Consider the following 16,487-nt stretch of genomic DNA (forward strand, 5'->3'; position numbering starts at 1 on the left):
TTAAAGCTTTAAGTTCAGATTTAAGTATTTCATAAGAGTCGTTTATAGTTAAATATAATTGATTCTTTGGATCTTGTCTATATTCAATCTTAATTTCAAATTTCTTAATATATTGATTTTTTGATCTCTCAATTTCCATCTATATATTATATTTAGGAAAAAAATTCGTTAAGCAAAAAAAGGATTAAAAAAAAATAATAAAATAAACAAAGTTTAAGAAGAAATAAAATATTTAGATTTATATCTTTTTCCGTTAGTTTTTGATATTCATCTTTTTACTCTGTTTTTCCCTTCACAGCACATTTTTATTAACCCCGAATCAATATCAAGGTCTTTAGATGCTGCGTAAGTGCTTCTGTATATGTTTTCTTCATTAGTGTCACAATCAGTTGCAATAACTCTTTTAGGGTTGTTTCGATGATTATTTGGTCTGGTACAATCACATAACCTTCTGGTATTTTCCTCTTCTAAAATTAAACAATCACAGTCCCATTCAAATAAATTCCTTTCTAATAGATAAGGATCTATAACATTTTGTAATTTATCAATGACATGATTTTTATATTCATTGCTAACTATTTGATCAAGTTTTTATTTAGAAACATTTCTTCTTTTTAGTACTTTTTTATATGAATTTCTGTCTGGATTCATTATTTCTCCTAAAGTGCTAGATAATTTTGGTATAATCATTCTATCTACCTTTCTATTAACCATCTATATATAATAAACTTATAGAAAAAAATCTTTAAAAACGCACCTAAAGAACATTTAAAAAATAAGTAATATTATCTTTATCTTTTGAATAAGATTTTAAAGTTATTTTTTCTAAATTGTTATCAACTGTTAAAATTTTAATACCTTCTTGAGACATTCTGTTTAACCATTCTTCGTGTAATTTGTGTAGTTTTTCTAAATAATCTAAACCAACTTTATTTTCTTCCGTTCTGTTTCTTTTTTGAAGTCTTTTAAGACAAATTTCTGGGTCGGTTTTAAGATAAACACATCCATCAATTTGGGTTTTTCCGTATGTTTTTATAAAATGATCAGTTAAGAAACGATTATATAACGCCCACCCGGGGTCATTTATAATGCCGCTGTCGTGATATTGTTTTGTAAAAACGTTACTGTTGGTTAAATGACATCGTTCGAGGACAGAAACACCATCAAAGTGTTTAGCAGAAGATAACATTTTTATATGACTGTTTAAAGTTGCTAGTTGAAAAGAAAATAAATATTTTAGAGGTTCTTGGGCGGCAAGTTCAAAAAGGTTATATGAATTTCCGCTTGGGTCCATAACATTTTGCCATTCATGAATTGGTTCTGGAATTATATTAAAATTAGGATTATATTCTTTAATAATATCTAAAAACGTACGTTTTCTTGATGCAGTATTACCTTCAACTGATATAATTTTTCTCATTTATATGAAATACTTATACAAAAAATCTTTAATATAACTCTTCTTCTTTTTTACTTTTATATCCATTAAGTTTAAATTCCTTCATATGCATTTCAAGAGGCATTGAATAGATTTTTCTTTCTGCATTTCTAACAGTATTGTAAAAATATCCTGAATAACATTTTTCTCTTCTTCTTCATTTACTTTTCCAGGATCATTAGGGTCATGAACAGCTAAAGCTGCAATCCGTGCTTTTGTAAAAGTTGTTTCATTTTGTGGTGATGCAATTTTAAAATAGTTTTTTGTCTTCAACTTTTAGTCTATTAATAAATATAGTAATTACTGATGGAACAGCGCCAGCAACTGCTACAAATATAGGAATAGCTGGAACAAGTGCTAATGCAGCTGAGCAACCAAAGATATCTGCTGTAATCTGTAATCCTGTATTTACTCTTCCACAAAATTTATAACTTTTTCTGTAAGCGGCAGCTAGTTTAGTTAAGTGAATAATTAATTGATCTATTGTTTCTATTCCATTATTAGAAATTAGATTTTTATAACTCATTTATATAATATATTTTCAATTTAAATTTCTTCCAATCCACTAAACGAAACCCAACTATTAAATTTTTCACTATAACCTTTCCATTTTACTAAAGCTTGTTTTTTCTTATAGTCTCATCTGATAACTTTTCCTATTCTAAAAACCTCTTGTTTAGTATGCAAAAGTTCTTGTTCATAAAATGAACCCTGAATTATTTCATCATTTAAATCTTTTATAGTGTATGTTCAGGGATTTGTATTATTATTTCCATGAATTATAAATATCTCCTCTGTCCAGTTTGGTGTATATCCTTTTTCAAAATGTCTTTTAAGTTTGCTTAAGCGAACTCGATCACCAATTCTAAATTTTGGTTTACTCTTTGGTGTCTTTAAATTACCATATAAGTTAAAGTAAACAGTGCTTTTATTTAAGCTTTTACTGGCTTCAGTTGGTGTCATTTTTATACTAGAATGTTTTGTATTGTTATATTTATCAACCATTTCCTGTAAATTATCTAAATAAGTATAAGTTTTATTTGCTGTAAAATATTTCCACATTATTCTTTTTAAACTTCTATTAAATCTTTCAATAACTACAGCTTTTCCATCATTAAACGTATGATACATGTTAATCTTATTTTTATTCAAAAATGATTCAAATTTTTTATTATAAAATTCTTTTCCTTCATCTACCCATAAATTTGTTGGTGTTCTACCTTTTGGCCGAGCATGAAGCTCATCAGGAGCTGAAGCTCCAAAACTTATGTTTTCAAATGCTTCAGTGACAGATTCTCCAGTTTTATTCTTTAATGGAATAACCCATGCATATTTACTGAATATGTCACGGTTAACAAGTACTTTACATCTTTATTATATTTTGAAAAAGCTTGCATATCAACTAAATCAGCAGACCAAGTATCATCAATGTCATGAACAATCACTCTTTGTTTCCTAAATTTTCGTTTAGTTGGTTTATGTAATTCTTCTGCTAATTCATCGCTCCAGCGGTAGCTTGGTACAGTTATTCCGGGGCTATACTCTATCCCCTTTTCCCGTTTTTTTGACTTCCGTTTTTGTCATCGCATGTACCTTTTTTTACACCGCTGTCATAGCAAAAGTCATGGTCCATACATACTGCATCTAGTTCATTAACAGGAGGTCCATTATCTAAAGGATTTCCTGGCCAACAATAGTTATATCCTGTAAGTGTTAAACCTTTCTTAGGTAATAAAGGTAACATTGCTTTGTGAATATCTAAATTGCCTGCTGTGATAGTACTTTTAACAAACTTTGATTTCATTCTTCCACAAGATGAACAGGTAGCCATTATCATTTTTCTCCTGTTTTTTGCTGTAGCATAATGAGGATTTATATTATCATTAAATCTTCTTTCTTTCAAACAATATATTTTATTTTGTAAACTCATCTATATTATATGTATTTAAATTTAAATCATACAATATCAAGACAAAACAAGTACACTCTGTGGTTACTATTGTTTATATTTCATTAAAATGTTACAAGATGGTATAAACATTTATGATTTACTGTATAAAATACTAAAAGTTAATAATGTAAAACAAAATGAACAAACAATTATAAATTATTTTTCAGTATAAGTTTAAAGACCAGAGGTTTTGCACCTTTACATTTTATCAATAAAAATAATCTGCCAAAAGTTTGTCAAGTTGGCAGAAACGTTTAATCATATTTTACTAAAGGTTTTAACAATAATTTGTTAAAATCTGGGTTTTTTTTAATTGGTCTAAGTTTTCGCAGTACCTACTGCGTCGGCTTTGGATTTTTTAAAAGAGGGCGGCTAATTAAAATTGAAAAAACTGTCCCAATACCCTCATTTCTTATACTACTTGTACAAATGGAAGCATAAACAAATTACTTAGATACTAGATTTATTTAGCTTCTTGCAATAGTACAGCTTTTTCTTTCTGCTCAAGTAAATGACAACTACCTTCCCGATATATATAGCTTTTTTTGTTAAAACAGAAGAACAATCACTTCTCCAGCATGTTTAGATTACTGCCATTGCCAATGTACACATGTACATTGCTTTTAGCTTCATGTACTGCCTTAGGCTTTACTCCCAATACCTTATATACAAATTTTAGTTTTTTTAACCTAAGTTTCAAGTAGAAGCAGGGTGCGAAACTGTTAATTAAATTGTGTAAAAACACTTTAATGTATCATAAGAGTACATTTTCTAGGAAATCACATCTGATGATGGAGTCTCATATTATTTTTCTCATATGATTTTTATCTTGATGTAGACTGAAATTGAGAACATGGATGGAAAGGAATTAAAATCCCTTTGTCTGGAAATGGTGGCAGCTCATCCTGGTCTGATATTCAATATTATGAAGCCAGCTGTACGTCAGCCAGGGGGCTATCATCCTGGACCAGATACAAACACACCAGACTGGTGTGTTTGTCTAAAGTGCCGGGAAATGCCGACAGATGTTGAGAAGTTGTGTTGTGGCAAAGAAAACTGTGTTTCTCTCCTTCCGGTAAGAATAAATAAGTTATACCAGTTAAGTCAGATCATATTGTTCATTTCATACCTGATTCTCCTCCTGGTTATTTTTAATATTTTTTACCATTCAAGTCAGAATATTATGTGCCCCAGCATTACTATATTCTTTTGTAGTATCAGCAAATTCTTGGAATCTGAACCAAAATTTACTTGTTACCTATAAGAACCTTACAACTTCCATGCATTATAAAAGATGGAAACTGTATGATATCAGCCGTTGCGTCTTGCCCATTGTGGCAGAGAATATTTCCCTCTTCCATGTATTTAACTTAGTAACCTCACCATCTGACCTGAGGTTCTATTTTGAATAATTATGTACATGATATACTTTAAACAGGGTATTATTTAATTCTAGACTTATTATTAAATATAGACTTCAGATGTTTGACTTTTTCAACAGACTATAACTGGTATTTCTTATATAATTATAGTGGTAATTTTGAAAGAGGAGTCCCTCTATTGATACTTACTAGCTGACAATAATGCTAGGATTTATAAGCTTTCCTATAGTCTATAGCGTTTAGATTAATTAAAAACACAAAGCAACTGCTTATTGTCCGCCGTTCTTTCCCGTTTATACGCATTGTTATAAGGACATCGTCATTTACCCATCTTTCCCGAGCTCTCTTATACGGTAGATAACTCCTTTGGTCTTGATCTGCAAAGAGTGTATAAGTAATGGGACATCCTCCATTGCATGTTGTTAGACGTACTGGAACGACTACGTTTGTTATTCCTAGAACACTTACCTGTATTTACGAGTAAGGCTAACTTAGACCTTCCGGCAGTAACTGGCCTGCATTGGTCATGACATTACTTGGCAAATATAATGGACGTTCCTGAACGTCTAACCCGCTCATACGAGTTATACATTCTGGAAGGACTAATGTACATGTTCGGGAGTAAGTAAGTTAGGCGTTCCGGAATGATCAAGTTAGACGTTCCGGAAGAATGAGTAAGTTAGCTGTTCTGGAACGGACATGGTTCGTCGTCTGAACCAGATTCGGCGTTCTGGAATAGCTACTGAAACGTTTTCTTGTTATTTTTGTGCAATAGAATGGAAATGATATTTTTTTCAGGTTTGTTCATTTTATTTCATGCCAGGTCAATCCAGTTTTAGTAATTAAATTGGAATGCTTTAAATAAAAGCTCCTTATTGTTTCTTGCAAATTTCATTTCCTTTCAAGATCTGTTGTAAATCTAGATCTATTGATTGTAATTTATTGCAAAATCCGGGCTTTTTTTACTGACTGCTGCCTTCATTGAATATGTACTTGGAATTTTTATTTTGAATATTTTATTGTCGACGCATAAATGAAATCTAGATCTATCGTTGTAAAACGGATTTGAATTCTGCGATTTTGCAAACTGCACTGTTTTAGGTCAGTGTCACTTGGTGCATTCCTTTTTCGGGGAATTCATTTGGCAATTTACGGGTAAACGAGTTGAGGTTCCTTAAAGGGTATGTATTATGATGACCTATTTCCCCATCTCCTCATTCCCCGTTATTTCTGGTTATTTAATCTGGCATAAAAGTTTATATCTACAGTTTACAGGTAATGAGTACTTTTGCTTGGAAATAGCTCAAATTTTAAGGAAAGAAATGATCTCAATTTTTTAGAAAACCCGTAATAAGCCTCCTGCGTCACACATTTTTGTCTAGAGACATAACCTCGTGACAATCTTTTCCAGCGCCAGTCGCATTGCGGACCTGAGGAGAGATAACGCGTGTAAGCTGTAAAGGATATTTTTTTATTTATTTAGTATTTTTACTCTTGTTTTGCAAATGTAGTTTAAATAGCGAGCCTTAATTTAGAAAAAAAAGGTTATCGAATTCATAATTCGGAGTAGCTTGAAAAAAAAAACAACGGCATTCAACTGTAATTGAAATAAATATTTTTTTTTCTCTCGATTCCGTTTACATTGAATTTAATGTACGCAGTGTGCGCTGAGATAGTTTTGGCAATTTTTTTCCAGTTTTGAGTGTAAAAATCCATCCACATGTGACTAATGAAATGTAAGAAATTGGAAATAGATAAAAGTGTTATATAGCCTGGAAATAATAATACAGTTGTAATAATACTTTACATGCCCCCTGGAGCATGTCGTACATATAACCGTATATTTTCAACAAACATCAACTTTGTTAAATCCAATCAACTATTACTGAAATATGAATTAGATGTCAAAGGTCTTGTCAGTCTGCATACCAGTGGATAAACAGTTTTGGGATCTCATAGTAAGTTTACTTAACTTTATGTAGATTAAAATATACAGTGCTTTAGGGTATAGCGGATTTTAAAAGGGTTATACAGTAGAGGGTGAGATTGAGTGAATTTTTATATTTAATCTGAATTATTGTAAAAATTTTCCATATCATTTTTTTGCAAACAGACATTCTGACATACAGATTAGCTAACTCGCCAATAGCGGGTCACTACTGTCACTTTTAGCACTATGGTTAATCCTAGTTAGACTTCATGATATTTAAACTTTCTAACACTTATAAACTATTGCTCTCAATTGATTAAAATGTTTGATTTATTTTGAATCTATCTTTGTTGTATGAGTTAGGAGAACTATTTAAACCTGTCAGATTCACCAATAGGGGTCACCTATTTTAATGCTTAGTTTCTATCCATTTAAAAAGTCTTTTTTCTGACAAAACATGACTGTGGAATTGGAAATAAACATGTCAAAGCAGAATATAATAAGAATCAGTATGCTTACATTTCAGGCGGAGATACAAGGAAAAAAGGAATATAGCGCTAGTTTTCACAAGTTGTATTTCTTAATCAGATTTAGCACCAACTATATTCTAAAACTAAAATTAAAATACTGATGCACAGAAAACCTTAGTCATGTTAATCTAAACATGTTAGTTCAAACCATTATATCATCAAATCTACCATTGATTTTGTATTTTTTAAGCAATAAACAATCTATTGATTAGCCCTGATATGAGGGGTGAGTCCTTCATTGGCTAAATGGTTGCCTCTGCTTGATGCAAACTGTTTTTTTTGTCAAAGTCAATGCTAAAATTCATAACATATATTCCGATGAAAGTCGGGGGCTCGCGGCGAAAGGTAACAAAGTGGGTGGTTACCTAAGAAACTGTGAGGTATGCTTAAAATTATTCTACTTCGAAGAATTATAGAGTGCTAAAACCAAGTCAGAATCCCTGTTGCAAGATTATTAACTCTTGAACTCAAAAACTCATTTGATTAGATCGCATCGTTCTTTTTGATGTAATTATTGCTAAGTGATAAAGTTTAAAATTACTGAGTACCTTAACATTGTATAGCTCTAATATGTATAACCCTTTAGACTGCTAAATTTTCTAAAATGACTGGTCCATCAATTTCATTTGGGCAATACCATTTATTATTCGAAGGGGTGTTGCACTAAATTTACTGACTAAATAGCGAACAGTCAGACCATAGATGAGCCTGCATGATGTGCAGGCTGATCTTGGTCTGCAGTTGTTCGCAAAGGCAGAACCACCGCGCCGCCAGCAGGCAAAAGGATAAGTAAGATTCTTGTTATTTTCAAGTGACCCTCTATTGGCAGTGATTATTCTGATCTATAGTATAGTTACTTGAAAGTTTGTTTAAGATGTGGATTTTTAAACTAATAAAGGAAAAAACATTGACCAAACTATCCTGTACTAAATCAGCACATATGTAATCAAGGCTGGAGAGGAAAAACATGAATTTCTATGAAAAGCGAATGTTTTAAGATGAATAGATTGTTTTCTGTCCTATTCTACGGAAAAATAATAATCTTGAATTGATGCAGAAAGATTAATTAGCTATCCACTATACCCTAAGCACTGTAGATCACTAGATGTAGGACAATTCATATTTTTTCAGACCTGTTAAAGTAACAATATTAAATCACAGGGTGAATTGTTTCACATACAATGCTTAAAAGAAACTAGACATTTTCAGACAGGTGGACAGTTGTCCTTTTTTTTCGCATTTGCTGAAATTCAGTCATTAGTTCTATGGAACACCATGTAAGACACGCCTTGCAGTTAATAATCAATCAGGCTTCAAGTCCTGTATTTTGAAATAGTCCTGTGGGACGTATATTCATAACAGAATGTTTGATAAAAAGTATGGGGATACTAGACCTGATAAAAGAATGCTTGAAAAATTTATACAATAATTCAGTATACTGTAAATAAACCAATTTCTCAACTTAAAAATCCAAAAATTTTAAATTAGCTTCCTACAGCAGAAATAACCAGCAGGGGAACATAATTGTGTATTACATTGACTTCCTGAAGTCATTCAGCTGTTGTAGGTCATTCTGATTTCTTTTACTTTTCAGTAAACATGATTTTCCAGATTTAATACCAACTTCTGTTGCTTCTATGAACAGAAAATGAATGTGACGTTTGGTAAGAGTTTTTACTTATTAAAATTGTGTACAAGTAACAGTCTACTGTAACCTATTTCCATCCGTGTGATCTGCAAAAGAAATGTATGAGTGAAAGCTAGTTCTGGCTTAGTTACCATTACTTGACGGATCTAGTTTTATTTTCTGATGTTCGCATCCTACTTAAACGCATTGTCAAGCTGCAACTTACTGCCACCGACTCGCGTGAAGTCTGATGAGGTCGTAAAAACCTTATGACATCTGTTTATTTCGAAAAATAAAAATCAACATTTTATAAAGGTATTGTTATATTTATTCAAATTAATAAGTATAACATTTGCTCTAGTTCTCTACTGTAATATAGAAATAATGAAGTACAAAATCATAATAACAAAAATATATAGAGAAATTGCCTTTTTAATTTTGTGGACTATATTTCCACATTTGATGTGATTTATCATACTAATGACCAGAAAAATACATCACATGAAGGGGGTATCATACAATTAAATAACAATATTAGAACTGTTAAATCTTTTGTAAATATAATATTGAAAACATACATAACTTTGGAGCATATGAGCATGTGTTTTTGTAATCGTCTTCATCCCAATGTAATTACATATTTATGTGCATATTATATCATGCCAATGCTACAGTACAATTGTGTTGTTTTGAACAAAACAAAACAGAATTCAAACTTTTTTACGTAAGTGTTAGAGGCAGTAGTAATACAGATTGTGTTATAAGGACCTTGTTAAAGTTGTATACTCTTGCATTCTTAATAAAATGGTAAAACATTCCAGATCGGAAAGTGTACAGATGTAATGGAAATAATTTTTATGGAAATATTTTTTTTTTGTGAAAACTATCCTAAATTTTAGTTTTACTGGGGTTCGCGACCAGTCTCCGACAGAAATCGGGGTTTTTCCTTTGCCGTTTTATAAAAAAATGAACACAAAAACATGAAAATTTGCCCCGATAATACTTCAGCTCATTAGTCATCCGAAAATGTAAAAAACTTAAAAACAATCGGTCGTAAAACATCGACTCCAATATTTTGTGGCTCGAAATGGTTAATGAAATGGCACTACATCGTACTACACGGTGAGAATAGGACCGGACAAATATTTCGGAGACAGATTATTTTTATTGACGATGACATTTCTACCAAAAAATAACTGATCATGTCCATCGTTCCGTCTTCTCTCCTTCTAGCAACATGTTTTCATGCATATTTTAAAGTTAAACTAGCCTCGGGGTCCGAACTACATAACAGCAGTGATTTACCCCATTTTACCAGTCTTAAACGGAATATTAACTGCAGAAATACCTTGAGCGTATGCCACCATAAGGGGCCAACAAAATCAATCTAGTTCATTTTTGGTACTTCTGAAAACCCAAGAATCTAGTAAATATATTTTTTAGACAAAGGAGGCGAAGAGTTGGTGTAAATATCTATTATAATAATATAAGGCATTCACTCATGCAGTATTAACACAGAACAAGCTATGATGCAGAAGTTCCATTCATTTTGCAGAAACATAAACATTATAGTCCTAAGTATATAGTCTTATCAAAATGAGATATTTGAACACAATTGTATGTGTTTAGATTCTGACAGACGGGAAAACATATCCAAACATAAATAATTAATTTCCTTGTAAATTTTACGATGTCCGTGTACTCGTTTCAGTTAAAAAGGACATGAATAAAATATTCTATAAAACACTTACCAATACTCGCTCAAAATTGCAAAAACACAATATAAAATGCTAATGAGATTTTAAATACCTTTGGCAGAAAGCATAATTTCCGATGATATATTCGAGATATGTGACATTCGATAATTGGTACAAGGAGCAAGCTTATGATAAAATGAAAATTTGAACTTCTTTCTCTGGCCAGGGTTATTTTTACAGTTGATGTTCTGCTTGTTCTTATTGCAGTTTTTTAATTGGAAATTTGCCAAAATCAACTACAGTCATGATTTAAAAATATTGGAAATTTATCGCGATGTCCAGTCAGTCCGGACATTCCAAATTTTGCTAACAAAATACAGCTTTGGAAATGGCTACTTTCACACTACATACAGTGAACTACTTCCCAAATTACTTCAATCCACGGATGACATACCGTTTAATAAAATTATGTAAAAATTGAGCTAAATAATTTTGCCGATAAAATACGTCACATGTTTTACACCTAAATCTCATTGCTTTATCGCATGTTGAAATCAAAGTCCAAAGATCAAGAGGCTATGTTGCAGTATGTTGCTATTGGATGTCGAATGCGGCAAACCCCTCAACACACGCTTGTGTGTTTGTGTATTATGTACTGAAACGGTCCGTGGGTAATAGTGAATTTTTTGAGGCTAGATAGAGAGTAACTTAACAGGTATTAAGACAAAGAAAATACACATTATATAAAATACAATATACGGAAAAAAACATTTTTCGCCAAATTTTTTATTTTTTTTCGCCCTTGACGATTTGGTGAATTACAGCGAAACCCTGCAAATGACGGTAACAATGTCATGATCATTGTTGGCTGTTGGTAACAAACTTGAATATCTTCCAATATACATGTAAATCTTGACCTCACCTAATTAAAAATTGTTCATATATGTGCTGCTGTAATTTTTCAAAATCAAATAAAATTTTTTTTTTTTGCATCTTTCGCCCCATTGAAAAAATTCAAGCCAAGAATGTTTTGGTGCGCCATACATTTTACGGACCATGACGACAAATGTAAAATTCCCAGTCCCAATTTGGTCTAAAAGGGTCTTGAATACTGAAAAGGAGGTACTCTATTACGGCTCTATTCTTACGCAGTCTGCAGACATTTAAAACTCTAAAGTTGACATTAATGTTTGGTCTTCCCACATTTTATATGATAAGTTAGCTGAAATTTGGCATACTTTGGTATTTTTCCGGTTAGAATACATTTCAGGTGTCGTTTGGCATACCGTGGCTGTGCCTTTATATGTTACCTACAATGAGACCTGTTTTAAGATTTTTATCTTATTTTCTGTTAGATCTCTGTGGGATAAACTGTCTCAAACTCAGCACTAACCTTTTATTTCTTTATCTTATCATTACTTCATTTTCGATATTTGGCAATTTAATTTTACAACAATGATGTGCGACAACTGTTTTAATGACGTCATATTCGGAACGTCGTCATCACCGACACAGTAAAGTGTTTCAATTGAAACACCGCAATAACGTCGTGGGGGGGGGTAATAAAACTCATTATTTGACCACATCATTTTTCTTAGTTTCGAACATTTCCAACACCGGTGATGGTTTTTTCAATGAAAAAATTTCTGATGACAACAATATCGATCATAAGGTCACATGATCAACGACCGTATATCATTGGTCACATGGCAGCTGACAGTATAGGCAAAAGATATACTGCACCTGATATCGGGTCGAAAATAGTGCAAGTGACAGGAGAAAAATGTTTAAATTATGATTTGGTGTGGTTAAAACAACTGATATACATACATTTGCACTGAACACACTTGGTTGAACTTCAACTAGGGCGATATAAAACAATCATCAAAGTTACATAATTCATGGAATAAAACCATGACATTGTGTAATAAATTAAAAGAAAAATTGTAACCAAAGATTCATTAATATTTGCATTCATTGTGACTATAACATTTGAAACAATTTTAAAATGTTTAAATCATGATGATGGTGTATAAAACGAATGATAATCAGATATACATTTTGCACTGAACACACATTGGTTGAGATACTAGGTGATATAACAAAAATTATTAAGTTACATCATGCATGATATTAACCCATGACATAGTTTTAACTTAAGGTTAATCTTCGGCACATTGACCGAAATTTTTTCTACACCGTAGAATTGGTTGGACTTAACGCTGTTTTGTTTTCAAAACTTTCAGGATTTACCCTAGACAATTCAGCAAATAAAAATAGATAGGTTCTGACGCTTGGATTTTTCGCTAGATTTTTTTGAAACAAATTAGACCGTCACGCAATTTCCCAATTAGGAAGTCCCTTATGGAAATCATAACTGGCATAAAAAATTTTCGCCGGATAGAAATTTTTCTACAATGTAGAATTTAATGAAAATTCCCAAGTGTAAAGGAAAACATACAGCGTTATAAAATGGTGAAATAAAATGTATAGGGCATGTGCTAATTTTGAGATATTTGACCATGATTTAATTGAATTAATTAACCCCACTTTCCATCCAACGCTTAATTTTAGACATTTTTGAATTTTTAATGAGTGTCAGAATGTTTTGATAACATATTTTAAGTTTTAATGATGACAGTAACAATGCCATTGTAAAAAATTTACTCATAGCTTGCAATTAAATTCAATAAAACGATTTGTCTTTTCTGTATGCCAAATCCAGCCTTTATCCATGTTTTCTCGGGATAAATGACGTTACGTCATCACTTTCCGTTTATCATACGTGCAGAACTACATTTAAATAACTTCTAACCTTTAATACATTTGCTAAGCAGTGTAACTAAAAAACGAAACTTCCAAGTAGGAACGAGTTACATCTATTTTAGATATTTGAAGCTGAATGCATCAAGTACGTAGACTGAAAAATAATTTAGATATTATTATTAACCAGATTTGTGAGCGCCGCTTTTCATATTGTAATATACGTCAAAGGCGCTTATCATTTTGAGAAAAAAGTATTTGGGGTGAAAAAAATGATCCCGGTAAAATTATTTGGAAGAAATGGAGACAACTCGCTATGACTTAACTGTAGGCTTTGGTGGGCTATTTGACGTAGTACCGCCATGCAAACTAAGCAATTTCCACGCAGGGAAAAGCATCGTTAATTGCATCAATTGCCACAAGTATTAACAATGTGAATAGAAACTCTGTGTAGAAAGATCAAATAAAGTATGCCTCCTGTGGTATAGTGTGACATTTTTTCTTGTGGTGTAATTTGTCCACAACAGTCCATTACTAAATTTAAAATCATCTAAGTTTTCATACTGCATAGAAAAACGACCATGACATGTTTTGACTTAAACGAGTAACCGTAATAGGGCACGTAGAATACTTTTTGGGGACTGGTACTCATAACCTCTAAGATGAACTAATTGTATCATCAACAAATTTGAAGTTAAATGTCCTTTAATATTATACCGCCCCACAAAACGAAGTTTGGAAGGCATATATAAGGAGTGAGCTTGGCGGTCGGTCTGTCCTTTGGTTTTTGTGGTTTCCGATGAAATCAGGAAAGGGCTTGACCGATTCGAATGATTTTTGGTACAACAGGTGTAACATCAGAAAAGACAGGACAAGTCTAATTTGGGTCAAAAGGTCAAGGTCACAGTGAGTGACCCTGACCAGCTAAACAAGTTTCCCCGGAGATAATTTGAGAACGCTTGGCGTATGAATCCTATATTTTCGTACACAGGTGTAACATCATAAAATTGCAGGTCAAGTTCGACGTTGGGGTCGTAGGTCACAGTGGCTCGAACAGTGAAATGGTTTCCGGATAATTAACTCCGAAACAACTAGGCCTATGATCATAATTTTTTGGTACAACAGATGTAACATCATGAAATACAGGTCAAAGTTCCGTTTTTTGACGCCTGTAGGTCAAAGGTCAAGTCACTGTGACTCGAACAGTTAAACGGTTTCCCGATGATTAGTGAGAACGCTGGGCCTGATCTTGAATTTTTGTACACTGGTGTAACAGGATTAAATACAGGTCGCATGTCGACTTGGAGTTCGTAGGGTCAAAAGTCAAGGTCACAATAAGCACGAAACAGTAAATGGTTCCAATAAACTTGAAATCGTTTGGGCATAGGATCATGAAATTGATGGCAAGGTTGATGACCAGCAGATGACCCCTAATGATTTTTGAGCTCAGCAGTCACAGGCAAGGTCCACAGGACCCGAACACTTAAATGGTTGTACGGACAATAACCATCACAAACCTTGACTAGGATCACGAAATTTAATAGGAGGTTTGTCATGACCACAGAATGAGCCCTAATTATTTTGGGTTCCAAAGGTGAATGGTCATTTAAACTGTTCCGGACAATAACTTGAGAACGCTTGGTCCGAGGATCATGGATACTCATATGGAGGTTGACATGACCAGCAGATGACCTCTAGTGATTTTGAGGTCAGTAGGTCAAAGGTACAAGCAATTCAGCTTTTACATTGGCTTAGTACTAGATGACAAGGCCATATTGTGGGGGTTTAATTCGTCACTCCTGTGACAACTCTATTTTACTTAGATTTATATCTAGGGAAAAAACTTTGAAAAATCTTCTTGTCCAAAACCAACAGAACCAAGGACTGTTTGATATTTGATATGAAACATCACCAGTAGTCCTGTATCCAAAGATGTTAGCAAATTATTACACTGGGGTCAAATTTGGCCCCGCCCCGGGGTTCACATGTTACATAGACTTATATAGAAAAAACTTGAAAAACCTCTTGTCCAAAACCACGTACCGAGGCCTTTGATATTTTGTGATGTGACATCATCTTGTGGTCTTCTTCTTAAAATATTTTTCAAATTATACCCCCATAGGGTCAAATTAAAGGCCCGCCCCACCCTGGGGTATATGGTTTACTTAGACTTATATAGGGAAAATCGTTGAAATGCTTGTCCAAACCACAAATGTAGCATCATCTAGTGGTTCTCTAGTCAATTTGTTCAAATTATTACCCCTAGGGTCAAATTGGCCCCGCCCCAGGGTCACATGGTTCTTTAATAGACAATAGGAAAGGCTTTTAAAATCTCCTTGACAATAACCGACCACATTCAAATTGGACCACATGTATAGTTTTGAGTGGCAGAATCATCACCTTGAGATGAAGTTTTGACTTTGATTTGACCTAGTGACCTACTTCACAATTCCTGAGCTGCAGCCTTCAAATTTTGGACCACATCATAGTTTTTTGCGCACACGAAAAAATCTTTGACCGTGTCATTGAACTAGAGACACTACAAATTCACATTTGAAGGTAACATGCTTCAAAGTTAGACCACATGCATAGTTTTCGTGTTCCGAAATGAATCGACCTTATTTGAACCTAGTGACCTACTTTCAACATTCCTCAAGCTACAGTTTCAAATTTGGACCACGTGCCTAGTTTTGTGGTACCGAAAAAAAACTTTGACATTGGCCTATTGGACCTACTTTAACATTTTTGAGAGTTACAGAGCCTTCAAATTTGGACCAAATGCATAGTTTTGTGTTTCCAAAATGAATTTTGACCTTGAGATTGACGCTAGTGACCTAGTTTCACATTCTGAAGCTACAGCTTGCCAAATTTGGACCACATGCATGAGTTTTTTGTCACCATAAAAAACTTTGCCTTGACATTGAACCTAGTGACCTGCTTTCTCAATTTTTGAAGGTAGAGCATCGGTCTACGGATCCGGAGTCGCTAGTTTCGATCCTCGGGGGGGCGTGTGTTTTTCCGTGACTAGTTGATTAACGACATTGGTTGTCTGAAATCATTAGTCCTCCACCTGTGGAATTCAATATGGAAGTTGGCATTACTTGCGGAGAACAGGTTTGTACTGGGTACAGAATCCAGGTTAACTGCCCGCTGTTACATAACTGAAATA

This window comes from Mercenaria mercenaria, chromosome 6, assembly GCF_021730395.1.
Source record: "Mercenaria mercenaria strain notata chromosome 6, MADL_Memer_1, whole genome shotgun sequence".
NCBI lineage: Eukaryota > Metazoa > Mollusca > Bivalvia > Venerida > Veneridae > Mercenaria > Mercenaria mercenaria.